Consider the following 13570-nt stretch of genomic DNA (forward strand, 5'->3'; position numbering starts at 1 on the left):
TATAAAAATCCAGCCTTCATTTTGAGGGCAGTGGGGAGCCATGGAGGGTATTAGAGCCCGAGAGAGATTAGGGTATTGGGAAATTCCTCTAGTAGCCAGCAGTGGGCAACACTGGAGCTGGGAGGCCAGGGAGGAAGGGGTGTAGGGAAAGAGGGGGTACCCCGTGAAGCCTGTCCCAGTGGCACTCCCTAGGGTGGGGTAGCCTTGTCTCTCCAGGCAGATCCCCTCAGGCCACCTGCTTCCCCACAGGGCCGTGTCACTGCACCACCCCCAAGGAGCTGCCTTCCCGCCCCCCCACCCCGGATCCAGAGGGACTCAGGGAGAGCCTGAGACACTGCTGAGGTCGCTCAGATGGGAGCTCGCTCCAAAGCCTGCAATGCCCCCCCCCTCCGCCCACAAAGCGTTCTCCTTGGTCCTCAAGGCGCTGCCACACCTCGGCTCCCCCAGCCCTTCGCCCCACCTCGCACACCTCAGTTTAGGGGCCCGATGGCTGCTCCGAGGAGGAGCCAGTTCTGCTCCTGAGCCACACGCAGCAGCACCGGTTCGGGCTCCGCCAAGGCTCCATCTGTCTCTCAGCCCGTTTCTTCTCCCAGCCCCCCGCCTCCGTGTCCCTCCCACCTGAGCTGAGGGCAATCGGGGACCAGCTGGGGCAGCCCGTGCGGGCCTGTGCCATGACCTGCAGCGCGTCACCAGGTGTCCGTGGGAGCCCCCGCAGAGACTTCCGGGGCTGGCCTCTCCCACCCGGGGCACTCCCACCCCGCCCCCGGGCCGTCACGTGTTCCACATAGGAATTTACTGAGCTTCGTGCCAAGTGCCCAGTGGCCACCGGGGCCCAGCTGGGAGCAAACTGCCCCTTCGTGCAGCCGAGTCTGGGGTGGGGGGGCACGAAGCAGGGCCGAGGCAATCATTTACAAGTTATAATGATGCAGCCCGGAGAGGCAGCGAGGGCTCGGGCGTGCGGGGCCCCGTGCTGGACCCTGGGACAGAGGAAAGGGCCCTGGTGGGCAGGCGGGAGGCATCCCGACGCGTCCGGAGTTTTAATCCATCATATGGTGCCCAGGGTTGGCTTCTTGGTTGGGACAGACATACGGTGGTTGTGTAAGGTTCTGACATTAGGAGAAGCTGGGTGAGGAGTCGAGAGCTGGCTTTTTGTGACTTTTCTGTAAATCTAAAATCGCCCCCAAAGAGGGAGAAAGGTGAAGAACTGGGAATTGTGAGTGCTTTTAACAGGGGGAGCCGATTGGGACGCCTGGGTGGCTCACTGGTTGAGTGTCTGCCTTTGGCTCAGGTCGTGATCCCGGGGTCTAGGGATCAAGTCCTGTATCGGGCTCCCTGCATGGAGCCTGCTTCTGCCTCTGCCCATGTCTCTGCCTCTCTCTCTCTCTCTCTCTCTCTCTCTCTGTGTGTCTCTCATGAATAAATACATAAAATCTTAAAAAAAAACAGGGGGAGCCGACGTGGTTGGGGATGAGGAGGTGGGTGTTCAGGAAAGGCAGCATTAAAGCTGAGAGTCATCAGCTGTGTGGGCTTCAGTGAGGTGAGGTGAAGCAGGAGGAGAGTTCCAGATGGGGAAACAGCATGTGCAAAGGTCCTGCGGTGAGGCAGACCATGGTGTATGCAACGGAAGGAAGGATAATGTGGCGGGAGCCCTTTCCATGGCGGGTGGGGGTCTGCAGCCTCCTGGGGTCGGGTGTTCCTCTTGGGCTGAGGGACAGAGGCCTGGGTGAAGGAAGCCAGAGAGGTGGGGGTGGGTGGCACCAGAGTGGGGTAGAAAACACGTTCTTGATGCTCAGGGAAAGCTGTCCCTGGCAGTTTCCCTTTATTCCAAGTCCTTTCAATGCCAGGTGCTCCTCTGGGACCTCCAGACCCTGCCCCCCAAGCCCCTGCCCCGGGTAGTCGATGCCCCGGCCCTTTGGTTGTTAAATACATTAATCATCTCTGCGACAGGGCGGTTACGAGGCTGGATGTGGCCTATGTGTCCCCGTGCGTGTGCCCTCGGGCGGCTGGCATGCATGTGCCCACGTCTGAGCTGTGCTTCCAAGCGGCCTCCCGCGCACGGCTGTTGGAGGGCGGGGGGTGCTCAGGCCTCTGCCACGTGGGCACCTCCACAGGCTGCTCGAGCGTCCTTCCAGCACGGTGGCCGGCCTTCCCCCGCGTGGGCGATGAGCGGGACAGGGAGCGGGAGAGCAAGGAGGAGGCCGGTGCCTGCACGTTTCCACCTCGAAGTCACCCACTGTCGCTTCTGCCGTTTTCTGTTGGGAATGAGTCACTCAGCCCAGCCCCGCATGAGAGAGGAGGGGAGTCAGACGTCACTTCTCGAAGGAGGGGGGGTCCGCAGAATTTGTGGGCGTGTTTTAAAACCACCACAACCAGGATGCCCAGGCGGCTCAGTGGTTGAGCACCTGCCTTGGGCTTGGGGCGTGACCCCAGGGTCCGGGGATCGAATCCCACCTCGGGCTCCCCGCAGGGAGCCTGCTTCTCCCTCTGCCCGTGTCTCTGCCTCTCTCTCTGTGTCTCTCAGGAATAAATAAATAAAATCTAAAAAAAACAAAAACAAAAAAACACCACAACCTCCTGGATGAGGTATTTGCAGCCCTGACTTGCCTTGGGGGCTGCTGAGCCCCGGGAGGGGAGCGGAAAACCACGAGGGAAGGCAAGGCAGCCAGGACGTGGCATGTCGTTCGCCGGTGGGGCAGCTGCCACCGAGGACTCTTGGGGCTCATCATTTGTGCTGAGGACCCCCCAGGAGGGGATGGGGTGGCCTGTGCCCCAGCACTGCTCCAGCCCAAGGGCGAGGGAGCTGGGGGTTCCTCCAACCCTCGAGCAGATGAGCGGAGGGCTGCTCCCGGGAACGTGGGCTCCAGGCAGGGAGCGCGCCCGAGGCAGAGCCCTGTGGGGGTTGGCGAGAGCCTCAGAGATGGGGGCCCCCACCCCCCCCCCCGGGAGCACCTGCCGCGGCACGTGACTCTGCGTGAGCCCGGGGGAGCCAGCCCTGCGACTTGAGACAGAACTACAGGAAAGGAGGCCGGAGATGGGCAACACCAGCTGGGATGTGCTCAGGGCCGGTCTGACCGGCGGGTGCTCTCGCCCCAGAAGCCAGCGGGGGCCCGCGGAGCTGAGTTCTGATGGAGACCGAGAGTGGGTTCCCAGGCTCTTTGATCAAGCTGTGCCTGAAGTCCCCAGACTTCCAGCTTCTGGTTCTGTGGCTTGAGCAAGGACACCTCCACAGCACCTTGCAGCACGCGTGCAGGGGTTATGTGTGTGGAGCGCAGGGGCTGCTCCGAGTCAGGAAAGAAGCTCCATAGCTTCACACGGAATTATTATTTTTTAAAGATTTATTTATTCACGAGAGACACAGAGAGGCAGAGACACAGGCGGAGGGAGAAGCAGGCTCCATGCAGGGAGCCTGATGTGGGACTCGATCCCCAGACCCTGGTGTCACACCCTGAGCCCAAGGCAGGTGCTCAACCGCTGGGCCACCCGGGGATCCCCCTTCACACAGAATTAAAAAAAAAAAAAACCTTAAGATTGTGGTTCTTGATCAGTTTTATGCCCCAACCGCGCCCCCCCCCCCCGCCAGCCCTCTGAGTGCCCAGCTTTGTGCTGGGAGATCAGGGACCCAGGGACCTCATCCTCCAGAGCTGGGCCTCAGGTCTTGGGGAAACGGAGCTCTACACAGATGCTCAGAGCACAGGGAGTTCCCAGAGCTCAGGGAGCAGAAGGGAGAAAGAGTTTACCTGGGAGGGTCCCAGTAAAGCAAGCTACATGGAGGAGGGACCCTGGGTTTTGATGGTTGAATAGGAGTTTTCCAGGAAGAAGTAGTCTGGCAACGAGAAGGAGAGTGTTTCAGGAAGAGGGAATATACCACGGCAAAGGCTCAGAGGTATGAAAACAGCAACTGGTGGGCAGGTGAGAGATGGAATTCGAGTTGGAGGATCCAGAGGGACTGTGAAGATTGGGACCTGAGTCTTTTTTTTTTTTTTAAGATTTTATTTATTTATTCCTGAGAGACACACACAGTCAGAGACACAGGCAGAGGGAGAAGCAGGCTCCCTGTGGGGAGCCCGCTGGAGGACTCGATCCCAGGACTTCGGGGTCACGCCCTGAGCCAAAAGGAGACAGTCAGCTGCTGAGCCCCCCAGACATCCCAGGACCCGAGCCTTAATCCCAACACAAAAGGCAGCCACCAAGGAGTTCCAGTGGATGTTGAGCCCGACTATGAACCCTAATCACTTACTTATTCCATCAGTAAGACTTTCCTGGATGGGTTCAAATCCCCGCTCTGCAGGTGACCTGCTGTGTTCCTCTAGACAAATGGCTTGTACTCTCTGAGCCTCAACGTCGTCTTCGGTAAAACGAGCACCTAGTGGGGCTGCCGCTGTGAACCAGGCACCCCCGGGATGATTTTCTTGGGTAATCCGCCCAATGGCTCGGAGCAGTCCCAGCCCGGGGGGGGGGGGGGGGGGGGGGGGGGGGGGGGGGGGCGGGGCTCTCCTCCAGGGGGTCCGAGCCTTCCAGAACCCAGAACTTCTCTCTCACATCTTCGCTCACCTTTGTCGGGGCTGCACCTACCCCCGCCACGCTTCCTTACCTCTTTGCACAGAGAACCATTCACTCCCCGGGGGTTCACCTGAGGGGGCGACTGCTAAGGAGACTTGAGAAAGCAGAGCCCAGGAAAGACTCCTCCAGAGTCACAAAGGCAGTGAGGGTCTGAGCCAAAATACAGACCCACGCCTGCCTGACTCCCTGTCCGGCTCAGCACTTTCCTTTGCCCTTTGGGCACTTCTGCTGTCCTTTCTGGCTACCTTTCCCTCTCATAGCTTGGTCTGTCACCCTCTCTGGGGCCCTGCTATCCCCCCCCTGCCAGGTCCTCCCAACAGCCTCAGGCAAAACCCCCGAAGGGTCAAGGCAATCTGGGAGGGCTTCCTGCAGGAGGGAGCTCCTGGGCAGCACGAGCTGCGCTGGGGATGGCATCCGACAGCCTGTGAGGGGTGACGTTCCCATCGTTTGCTCATCCTCACCTCTCCCAGAGGCCCAGGGCACAGGTGGGAAGTCTATTTCTGTGGCTGTCCTCACACCCACCCCTCTAAGTGACTTCATCGGGGCCTGAGCTGGGGGTGCAGCTGACCTCATCCTCCCACCTTGGGGCGGGTGTGTGAGCAGAGCCCTGACACCATAAAGCCAGAATCTAGGGCAGCGGGCACCATCACGTGTGATCTCAGAGTCCCTGCCGAGGCCCCTGGAGGGAGGCGTTGGGAGATCCTTCTTTACCAGAGAAGAAAGCTGAGCCCACAGAGAGGGAATTTCCTTGCCTGGGGACACACAGCGAGTGAGACACAGAGCCGGGACTGGTCTCCCCTCAACCATGGCCCTCCCCTTCAGGCTACTGAGCCTCCGAGTCAGGTCCTGTTCTCCTCTGCCCAAGGCCCTCCAGAGCTCCCACCTCCCTGGGAATAAAAGCCCCAATCCACCCTGTGGTCCCCAAGGCCCTGCCCCGTCCCATCTCTGCCCTCCCCACCTCCCTCTCTCTCCTCCTCCCTCAATCTGCTCCAGCCACGGGTCTCCCCACTGTCTCTCCATCCTGGCAGGTGGGTTCTGCCCCAGGGCCTTTGCACGAGCTTATTGCATGGATATCATCACAGAGCATCATCCTCTCATTAGCTGAGGGTGAGGAGGTTGGGGGAGACTCGTGCTCAAAGATTGGTGAGGGGGTGGGGAGTTTGGAATACACGCAGCTCCCCTCCTCTCCTCTCCTCCTGGAGAAAGATCTTTAGTCCATCAGTGGCTGGTGGTCATGGGAAGCCCTTCCTTTTCCCGGAGTCTGTGTCCCCAGCTGTAAAACGGACAGATCACTTGTCCCAATCCTGTGTCGATGGCTTCTTCCCTTTTACATTTCCCTATAGCCACGATTGTTTAATTAACATTTTCCTTGAACCCCACTCACATCTGGAACATGAATACATGCATTGGTTTTTAAAAGCCTTTTTTTTTTCTTTTTGAACCACAGAGATGGGCGGAAAACCAGCCTCCTTGTCGTAGATGGGAGCTCACTGAAAATACAATTTTTAAAATTTATTTAATTCTTTAATTTTAATTTTTTGATGGAAATACAATTTAATCTGAATCTGGCTGGTTGCGGCGGGCTGCAGACACGGGTCCTGTGGCCGGTGGCGGGGTCGGCAGGTGGGAGAGGGGTCACAGCTTCCCCCCATCCCCACCCCCACAGGAGACTTGAGAAGGATGGAAATGACATTTAAGGGGCGTCTTCGCAGATGGACCTTGAGGTTATTTCATGCCCCGCTGAGCAGCCTCGAAGTTGCCCTTCGTGAGACCAGGCGCGTGTGGCACTGTGGGCAAGGCTTGCCGCCAGTGTCCAGGGCCGGGCGCCGAGCTGTCACCCTCCCAGGCCGAGCCTCGCTGACAGCCAACCACAGACACTGCGCTCTGCCGGTTGTGTTTCCTGTCCCTACAATCTGTGCTGCACGAAGGCCAGAACCACTGCCTTGCTCCCCGCTGTGTCTCCAATGCTCAGAGCAGCTTGGCATACAGGAGGCGCTCAATAAGCGTTTGAAGCTTGAATGAATGCATCCGTGTCCAGGTCTCCTTGTAGCCTCCCCCTCGGAGTCCTAATCCCCTGAAGCTTTGGCGGCTAAAGGGCCTCTGCAGATGGGATCGAATGAGGAGCCCGGAGCGGGGGAGGCGAGGGTGGATCCCCCGGGCAGCATGAGGGTTGTTACCGGAGGGAGGCGGGAGCACCAGAGTCTGAGAAGAACCGATCACGGAAGCAAAGTCCAAGGGGTGCAGGAAGCTTCTAGAAGCTGGAAAGAGCAAGGAAATGGGCTCTCCTGTGCAGCCTCCAGAAGGACGGCCATCCTGCGGACGCCTAGACCGCCCCTGGGAGCGCGGGCCGGAACCCCGGGGAAGAGAAGTGTCAGGACCCCACAGAGCCACATCGCAGCCCAATGCCCACTCGGCAGCGTCTGCTCCATGGGTGCCCACTGTGCACCTGCACTGTCCTGAGCACCGAGGGTACAGCAGGGCGGAAAGACAGACCAAAAAGTCCCCTGCCCTCATGGGGACGACAATACACTATCTAATAAAGCACATAATGAAATGGCAGGTGATAAGGTCCCTGACCAAAGGAGAAGCCACTTACCGGAGGGGCAGGGTGTGGTCACAGAGTTGAGCCGAGGGTGCAGTAGGTGAAGCGTCTGGTTCTTGATTTTTGACTCGGGTCGTGCATGAATCTCAGGGTCAGGAGGTTGAGCCCTGGCAACGGGCCCCACGCTCAGCGTGGAGTCTGCTTAGGGAGTCTCTGCCCCTCCCCCGCTCACCCGTACTCTAAATAAATTAGTAAAATCTTAATTTTTTTAAAAAAGATTTACTTATTTACTCATGAGAGACACAGAGAGAGGCAGAGACACAGGCAGAGGGAGAAGCAGGCTCCCGTTTGGAGTCCAATGTGGGACTCGATCCCGGGGCCCCGGGGTCACGCCCTGAGACAAAGGCAGCTGTTCAACCACTGAGCCACTCAGGTGTTCCAATGAGTAAAATATTTAAAGAGCATTTTTTTTTTTGAGGAGGAGGAAAAAAGCTACTTGCAGAATTCTATACACCACGTGAGTACACGAACCAACACGCGTTTTTTTTTTTTTAACACGCGTTTTTAATGCACGAAATAACCCTCGCTTTGAGGGCCTAAGGGTGCGCACACATGAAGGTGGGGCTCAAATTGAGACACCCCTCCCCCCTTAGTTCTAAGGTTTTAATTGGCTCCTTTCTAAGGTGAAAAGGACCTGCAGCAACCAGGGCAGGCCTTAACCCTTCATCTTCCGTCTTGGCTAGGAGACACACAGGTGTCTGCTAAATTCATCTTTACACGTCAGTTTTATTTTTTTCTCCCAAATTAAAAATACATTATTATAATGAAGAGAGAAAATTGTGGACGATTTAAATAGCTGGGGGCAGAAGTGGGAGGGTGTGTCGGGCAAAGGGGCTGGCTTCAGTGAAGACCTGCTGGCAGCAGTGAGCATGGCCTTGTGGGGGAGGAGGAAGCCTGGAAACTTCTACCCGGTGGTGGCACATTTCCGATCACGACCCCAGCTCCCAGCTCCAGGCGCAGCAATTCCCAATCTCTCACGTTGCAAGGGGTGGGCAGGTGGAAGGGAGGGGGACAGAGTTAGAAGCTCCCCAGCTGGTTCTAACACGTGCACAGGGTTGGGAATCATCGAATACACGGTCTAGTGCAGTAGCCACTTAAAACATGTTTGCTGAGTGGTAAATGAACTATTTGGGGAGGGCGACTGAGAAGTCAAAGGGGATGGGCAAAGTCCAGTTCCTGTAATTGTACCTAATGACTTGCCGTCATGAGCCTAGGAGAATTCCAGGGAAATGTATAAAAAAAAAATGCAAGAAGAAAGGGAGTGGACAGTTTGCTGAGCTGAGGTGGTCAGGGAGGGCTTCCGAGGGAAGGGGACACTGGAGCTGAGATCAAAGGGTGAGCCAGGCCTAGGACGTGTAGCGGAGGTGTGCCAGGCACAGGGACAGCAAAGGGAAACTCCCAAGGAGATGACAAACATATAAATGGGTGGTTCCAGGACAGGGTGTGACCAGCACTGTTATTGGGGACCCCAGAGGTGGCCCCTGGCTCAGACAGAGGGGTCAGCTTCAGGCTTCAGGGAGGAGGGAGCTGGGGTCCAGGTGTGAACTTCCCAGACTCCGCCCTGGAGCTCCTCAGCCAGAGGCACCCCTTGCCCAGCATCCCGAGAGAAGCAGCACCTGAATGGAGGCGGTTGTTTTTTTTCCCCAGGGGGAGCGACAGCGAACATGATCACCCTACATCCAACTGATTTTAAATTTAGCCCAGTGCACATGGAACTCAGTTCGGGGAAAAACAACACAAGCTATAAAAATACAATTCCATTCTCTTTCACGGGCGGCAGAGGGAGCAGGGCAGGGCGAGCTGGGGGTAGCTGGAGGACGAGGCAGATGTGGTCAGAGCCGATCTCAGAGTCGGGCTGCTGGCCGGGGGCCTCCTGGGGTCGCCAGGCCTGCCCTCACCCTGCCAGCTCAGTCCCCACACAGCCCCCACCAGAGAGACCAATCCCAAAGCCAGACTCATCCCATCCCACACTGCCGCAGGATCACCCGTGGCTCCCACCACCCTGCGTGCGACCCAAGCCCAAACTCCTACTCTCGGAGCCCCAGACAAGCCCCTCCCAGCCTGTCCCACCTGTAAGCCTCTGCCACTCCCTTTCCCCCCACCTTGCTCCCACCCCTTCTAGAAACAGACCCCAAGGAAGAAACCCTGCCTATTGCCTTTATCATCTCTGGCTGCGTAAGAAATGACCCCAAATCTAGAGGCTTCACGCAACACACGTGACTACTCATGGTTCCTGTGGGTCCACAGCCCAGGTGTGGCTTACCTGAGCGTCCCACTTCAGGGTCTCACAAGGCCACCTTCCAGGAGGAACCGGGTTGTGGTCTCATCTGAAGGCGTGACCAGGGCAGGCTCAGCTTCAAGTAGGCCCGATGCATGTTGGCAGGATTTGGTTTCTTGCCAGGTGGACTTCTCCATCGGGGCAGGCAGGTAAGCAGAGTTGAGAGTGAGAGCGAGAGCGAGAGCGAGAGCGAGAGAGAGAGAGAGAGAGAGAGAGAAAGTGGGGGAGGTGGAAGGGAGGGGGATGGAGGGAGAGGAGGGAGGGAGAGAAACAGAAAAACAGAAGTTACAATATCTGTCACCTATTTCATTTCAGAAGTAACATTCCGGGGCATCTGGGGGCTCAGTCGGTGACACATCTGCCTTCGGCTCAGGGCATGATCCCGGGGTCCTGGGATGGAGCCCCACGTCTGGCTCCCTGCTCCATGGGGAGTCTGCTTCTCCCTCTCCTTCCTGCCATTCCCCCTGCTTGTGCTCTTTTTCTCTCTGTCAAATAAATAAATAAATACACAAATAAATCTTAAAAAAAAACAAAAAGAAGTAATATGCCATCACTTCTGCTACTTTTTACTGGTTAAAATGAGTCGTAGGCCGCCCCCCTCCCCGCCGACCCAGATGGGAGGGGATTACCCAAGGGTGTGACAGAGCAGGAGGTGGGCGTCCTCAGAGGGCCCTTCTAGAATCAGGGCTTTATTCAGGATGTTACTTTATGCTCATGCCATGGAATACTATGCAGCAGTTAAAAGTGATAGAGGATTTTGGATTTAGAATATTATCCTGTTACTATTAAAAAAAAATATATATATATATAGTCATCCCTTATCATCCAGTAACTGCCTTGGAGCCTTTGCACATACTGTGCCCTCTGCCTGGAATGCTCCTCCTCCGTCTCTCTGCATGGCCTCCTCCTTCATCTCCTCCAGGCCTATGTTCAAGCATCACCTCCTCGGAGAGGCCCTCCCTGACCACTCTCGGTCTAAAATAAAAATCCGGGATCCCTGGGTGGCGCAGCGGTTTGGCGCCTGCCTTTGGCCCAGGGCGCGATCCTGGAGACCCGGCATCGAATCCCACGTCGGGCTCCCAGTGCATGGAGCCTGCTTCTCCCTCTGCCTATGTCTCTGCCTCTCTCTCTCTCTCTGTGACTATCATAAATAAAAAATAAAATAAAAATCCCCCTCCCCGACGCCCACCCTACTCATCCCTGGCCCCCTGAATAACAATCCCATGAGGGCAGAGACTTTTGTGTCTTTTGTTTACTCTGGTGTTTTCATCACCTCGCACGCAGTCGGTGCTGCATAAGGGTGGCACAAATGAATTCTCTCGGTCTCTCTCTCTCTCCCTAATTAATGTCAGCCCCTCCCAGCGGAATCCCAAATGCCCACCCCCCTTTCTTAAAAGCCCCCACCCCCACCCCTGATGCTGGGACATCAGTGGTCTTGACCCAGTCTGTCAGCTTCATCTTCGTTGCCAGGCAACGCAATGCTCTTGGCTTGCCCAGCCCCCACAGTCCACACTCCCATCTGGGGCAGGACCGACCAGCTCGCCCCGTCTGCCTGCCAGCACCCAGCCTGTGCACCCCCAGCCACCCTTCCTGGGAATGTCCCCTTCTACACAGGTCTCCATGACACCATCTTTCACATGTTTAGTCACTTTCCCTGTCCTGGCTTGTTTGTTTGTCCCCCAGTTCGGTGTCCCTCTTGCTGTCCCCATACAGATGAGGAAGCTGAACTGAGGTGGGGGGGGTCACACAGCAAGCAGGGACACTGGGAGTGGCACAGGGGGTTTCAGGCCAGTTGCTGTGTGACCTTGGGGAGGCTCCTTTCCCTCTCTGGTCCCTCCACCTCCCACTCCCCAGGCAAAGGAGAAGGTGAGGCCACAGGATACATTTCAATTCTGCCTCCCAGCTCTAAGTTGAGTACCTGGGGAGGCAGGGAGCAGATGGAGGGAGGGACGAGGAAATAGAGGGGGGACTCCACCTCAGCAGAGAAGGAGACACCTTGCACATCTGAGATCCCTGTGAACAAGCACGAAACAGACCATCAGGGGAGAGAGGAGAGGCAAAGAGGGAGGAGGGGGCGCTGATGGAGGGAGGTGATAGAGGGTGTGGGGCCCACGCAGCGTGGGCGAGGGCAGAGGGGGACAAGGAGGGAGATGGGGGAGGGCAGAGAGGGAGGCAGATGAGGGAGGGGCAGAGACAGAGGGGAGAGAGACGCACAGATAAGGGGTGCTGCAGACAGACGCGCAGGGATCCGGGACAGCCGGGGCCGCCTTAGAGGCGCACGGTGACATTGGATCATGCGTGTTTCATTTGCTGTCCAGGATTCTTTCAGAGATTTTGGGTGCCTAGGCAGGTGTTCATGCCCAGGGGGTTCCCCCATCGACCACTCTCTGGCCCTGGTGCCCAGGCTGGGGTGGAAGGAAGCTGGAGCTGCTTGGGGAGGGTTGTGTAGAGCAGAGGGAGAGAGGAGGCTCTGCTTTGGGTGGGAGGGTGAAGGCTGCATCTCCCACCCAAAGGGACTCAGAGCAAAGGCACTAAAGGATGGATAGGTGACCAATCTCTAGGCCAAAAAGATTAGAGGAAGGGCATTCCAGAGAGGACACCTGGTGCAAAGGTCTTGGGGCAGCAGCACCAGGCCTGGCATATGGGAGGAACAGCAAGGAGGCCCATGTGGCTACAGCCAAGTGAGTGAGGGGGAGAGAAGGAGGCGGGGAGGACAGGATGGGGACAGGGCAGGTCCAGCAGGGCAGCACGGGTGAGGGGAAAATTTGGGTTTTTTACCTCCAGGGTGGGGGGAGCTCTGGAGGGCTATGGACAGAGGAGGGATAAATCTGGCTTAGATTTTTATTTTATTGTTTATTCATGAGAGACAGAGAGAGAGAGAGAGAGAGAGAGGCAGAGACACAGGCAGAGGGAGAAGCAGACTCCATGCAGGGGGCCTGACACGGGACTCGATCCCAGGACCCGGGGTCACACCCTGAGCCGAAGGCAGACGCTCAATTGCTGAGCCACCCAGGCGTCCGTTTTAAATTGATCTTTCTGAATTCTTCCACATGAGAAGAAAAACACAAACCTCCGGCAAACAAACAACAACACATCACCTATATTCATGAGCTGAGGTGGTCTTTACGTGATACTGTTCTCCGGACTTGGTTGTTTTTTTTTGTTTTGTTTTGTTTTTTTTCGGACTTGGTTTAAAAAAAAAAATCTCCAAATAGAAGTCAGGTAATAAACGAGCAATGACAAGTTGAACCTGACTGGTCTCCGCTCCAGCTCCAGCTGTACCTGCCGACTTCGGGACATCCAGGCCTCCTGCTGGCCTGCACATCTGACCCTTTCCTGGGCCCGGGGCAGAGGCCGCCACTGCCTCGCCCTCACCTTGAGCCTCTCTGGCAGGGAGACTGGCTTCTTCCCTGAACTCGTGTACAAATGCCTCAGCTCTGAAGACCTAATTGTGCATGAAACCCAATCGAATTATCAGACCCCGATGAGCAATTCCCGAGATTATTTAGCTCAGTGAAGTAAATAATGACATTAGCATTCTCCTTCAGCTCCTGAAGCCCCCTCATCTCAAAATGACATTCTAGTTGCCTACACAGTTCTTGCCTGGGTGGTGGAAACGAAGGAGACGGTAGAGGGCTCAAAATCCAGGTGTGAGCACAGGAGGGACTCCATAATGCTTTCCCACAGATGGAGAAACTGAGGCCCAAAGCAAGGCTTTCCCAAAGTCACGCAGAGAGTTAGGGTCTACAGAATCCATCTCTACTTCTGGCATTCTAGTGAATACCCGCGTGGGTGCCCCACTCTCCTCTCCATCCCTGGGGGTGCCCCAGTGGGACTCAAATACCAGACAAGAGTGGCATGCAGAGAAGAGGCAGGTGTGTGTGTGTGTGTGTGTGTGTGTGTGTGAGAGAGAGAGAGAGAGAGAGAGATGGGCACAAATCCTTAGACCTCGTCTTGCTGGTAGATACAAAGAGACATTGATCAACTTTCTGCAACGATGCACAAAGAGTGCAGGTTGAAAGGTACAAGGGTGACTGCCCAGAGGACAGGAAGAGAATGGATAATTTCCAAATCTCTAGAGGGAATACGAAGGAAATAAAGAAAATCCAGTGAACTCAACAGAAGGTGAG

The sequence above is a fragment of the Canis lupus genome, chromosome 20, assembly GCF_003254725.2.
Source record: "Canis lupus dingo isolate Sandy chromosome 20, ASM325472v2, whole genome shotgun sequence".
NCBI lineage: Eukaryota > Metazoa > Chordata > Mammalia > Carnivora > Canidae > Canis > Canis lupus.